The sequence below is a fragment of the Corvus brachyrhynchos genome, unplaced genomic scaffold (genome assembly GCF_000691975.1).
Source record: "Corvus brachyrhynchos isolate BGI_N302 unplaced genomic scaffold, ASM69197v1 scaffold114, whole genome shotgun sequence".
In the NCBI taxonomy this organism is placed as follows: Eukaryota; Metazoa; Chordata; class Aves; order Passeriformes; family Corvidae; genus Corvus; species Corvus brachyrhynchos.
Window position 1 is genome coordinate 7,184,683 of NW_008238337.1, and position 3,946 is coordinate 7,188,628.

Consider the following 3,946-nt stretch of genomic DNA (forward strand, 5'->3'; position numbering starts at 1 on the left):
GAACTTTAGCCTCTAGAAGAAATCCGCCTGCAATTTTCTAATTTAAATACCAGTCAGACCAGTGGCGGGATGTAAACTAACATGCATGAAAAATAAGGGTTCAATGACCCAAATCAATTAAGTTTTAAGGGCACTGCTCTGGACTCAGTAGGAAATATTTTAAACAGGAAAAAGAACTAAATAGGATCATTCATTGAACTGACTTGGAAATGAGGCAGAAATTTGGTAAATAAGAAGTTCAATGCAAGCCAGCTTTATGAACCAAATTTAGTGGATTAAAAAACCCCAACAAAACAACAAAAGAACCCCAAACCAAAACCAGAAAAAATTGAACCAAAGCAACAAAAAAACAAGCCCAGATAATTTTTAGACTCAAATAATGTTTCAGGCTCCTGGGTACTAAAGTGAACAGTGCAATAAAACAAACCAGTTCTCACGCCTTCCTCGAGCCCAGGCAGTTTAACACAGTTTACTTCAAGACATTAAAAAAAACCAAACTGGTTTTTAGAAGCCTTGAAACTGCATCTTTATTAAAATAGGACAACCTGCAGGTCTTCTATACAAAGCAAAACTAATAATTTAAAGAAAAAACAGCTTCTGAAGTTCAGAACCGGCTACTGTGACTGGATTTTTAAAGCGCACACAGGACCTAGGGAGAAACAGCTCTACTGCTTCGGAAGATATGAATATAGCTGCTCACCAAATTGGCCAAACATCCAAACTCTCTGCATGGTAAACATCTGATCTGCCAAGATACATTGTAAGCACAATAGGATGCAGTTATGGCAATTAATCAAGATATAAAGAAAATAGGAAAGACCTATCATTTCTCTGCTCCTCAAGCACAATGTACTTTCACAAACAGTGAAGAGATTAATAGAGATTAAGTTCATTGCCAACAAAACTTTCAGGTTCTTTGAAGGTGCCTTATTTGTCTTGACTGGCTTCATCTCTTGAGACAGAAATACAGCCTGGTGCACATACCCAGTGCTTTACAGTGATGAATAAAGCAAAAGCTACCTGGACCTAAAAATCCCATTAAAGTGTTACCAAAATAACCCCCGCACCTGGCAGCTGCTGGGACTGGAACCAGATGTGCAGCACATCTGGTAAAGAATGGGACTGCTGCTAACAAACACTGAGCCGTTTGAGGGATATACTTTTCCAGCCCAGCAACGGTCCAGAAAGACTTAGTAAAAGTTACATATTTTGCCTCTATTTTTTTCAAGGCAGATGCTGACCACTGACAGACCTATTGTGTGCCAATTTAAAACATTTGAGAACTTCCCTATCCTCTCGCCCCAATCAGAAGTGCATATTTTGCTGCTCCAGTTGCATAATTTACTGATTCAGCTGCATGCTTGGTTGATCTGGTAGGAGACTAGTACAGTAGTTGAGATTCTGGATACATTGCCAAGTGTGGAGCGTGCTTTGTTGATCAAGGCTGTAGAATTTAATAGCTGAAATTTCATACACTTTACTAATCAGGCCACATTCTTTGCTAATTGAGGTGCATATTTTAGTAGTTGATTTTTTTTTTAATCTTTCACTGATCTTGGGAAGGATCCTGGTCCCTCTGAAACTGGCAGGAATTTTGCCATAGTTCTTTCTGGGTAAAGGACTAAGACTTTCACCAGAGGGTCTAGGATTGCTAAGATTTCTTCTCTTAAATGGAGCAAGAAAGGCTTGATTTTTTTTCTTTAAGCCAGCAAGTGAACAGAAGAATACCAGATGAAGGATGGCACTGGCATAGAGACCTCCTCCACAGAGATTTGATTAAACAGATAATATTTAATGGACATACAGAGACATAATTTTGACTATGTTAGTCTTTCATCAGGCTTACATTCTTCCTTCAGGATAAACAAGCTGCTTATCTGCACATCTTGTTCCATTTGATACAGACACGCAGGGGGAAACATCATGCACCTTATCTTCAAATTTTCTTTCATTTGATCTAACTCCTATTTTTAAATTGCTGTAGTACTCAGTGAAGGATTCCAGAGAGAGCTCTACTTTGCCACAAAACATGTTGCAAACATCCACGCTACCTCACAGCATCACAAATTTTCTCAGTTCTTACTCACAGAGACCACCTTCCTGGATGAAAAGAACAGTTCAGTTCCCTGTACCTCATGCAGACTTTGCCCTTGCCAAGGGAGTTCCTGGTATGTTTTTACATTGTTAACTCTAAGTCAAAAGACAAATAATTTCTCATAAATCGTTGAATACCTTTTTTCAACTGATAAATTGAACTGCATTTGAACCACTAACTTAGGAGTGGGATGTATATTTCTTTACTAGCATAGCAACACTATCAGTGAAGCCAAAAAAGATAAAAATAGCAAAGCCTACGCAACATAGTGCAGTCCTTGATGAGTGAAGAGCAAGTGCAACTTACTCCGAGAAATAATAAAAACAGGGAGCAAGAGATGTACACACACGTCTGTTTGGACACACAGAGTTCCCTGTCACGTTTACGAAGATAAGTAATAGAAAATGCCTTTCATTCTGAAAAAGAAATTGTCCAGTATGTTAAGAGCCTATAAACAACATGTGATCAAAAGAATAATTGACACAGCAAAAAGTCAAGTCAGGGAAAGCAGGCAGGAGGCTGCTACTTCTTCATTAAGGAGGCAGTTTCTTTTCTGTAGTGCTGTTGGTCAATAGTTTAGTTCAGTTACTGCCTGGTGTGAAATCTAACACTTTAGATTTCAGAGTTAGAGAACAACAGAAGTTGACTAGGAAACACAGGGAAAAAAAAAACTCAAGCAAAAATTATAGAGCTTTCTAATGCATTCAGAGTCCCACCATTGCCTTTCATCCCCAAAGGCACAGCACACAGCCAATACTTGCTCCTCATGACTGTACAGGCAAAGGCAGAAGAGAAACAGCACAGGAAGGATGCAATAATTCAGGGAAGCAAGGAAGTTATGTAGTTTAATAAGAGAGGTATGCAACTGGATGAGGGTAAGCTTGCATTCTGCAATGCAATCCTGACTTAAAAGAGAAACAAAATACAAAGCCCCACAACCATACAATTCAATAGATCCTGGTAAAGTTAGTATTTCAGTGCCAGAAATGTGGCTTAATTAAGTTCTCACTGTAGCTATCTTCACTAGGATACCAAAGTGAGATAAAACATCTTAATTTCAACCACAGTCATTGCTGTGTGTTTGTGTGCTGTGGCAAGGAATTCGTTTATCAGGCAGAATTAAAATGCTATTTGTCATCAGGGAAAGCAGCCCCACATCTTTTTTTATATATATATATATATATATATAATGATATACATGTATGAAATATTATTTTCTTATACTCTTTTGGCTCATATCTTATAGAATAGACAATCTCTACTAGAAGTGTCAAACCTTGGTTCTATCAGGGTCCATAGGAAAAGTCACAGTCACTTCAGCCGGACCAGGACTGCTTATCCTTCCCAAAGCTCAGAGCGACTGCTTTGCAGCTGCTCCTGGTTGTGGGGTGCTCTGTGTTTCCTCCTCTGCCTTTCCACCGCAGCTCGGGTGCGCTCCGTGCTCACCCTCTCTCAGCTCCCCGTGCCCACTCTCTCTCAGCTCTGCCCGGATCCCTGCCCTGGGAGCTGTACCTGTCACTTGCTCAGTTTATCTGCTTTCCGTGCTACAGCCGAGGTGCACAAGAGCGGGGAGAGCGAGCGTGGGGACTGTAATACAGCACGAGGTATTTCGTTTGGACTCCCCAAGCCAGGCTGTGACCGTGGAAGGGATGCCTTTGGGCAAGTGTTCTCATTTCTGCTGGGAATCCGTTATCACTGGGCTTTCACCGGATTTCGGGTCCGGCTATACCGAAGCGGAGGGGCTGATCCGGAGTCAGACTCCCGGAGCATCACATCTCGCGGTGCCTTTCGCACTCCGAGGCGAGTCCGCGGCCAGCACTACACCCCAAACCCCGAGGGGCTGGGGCCGAA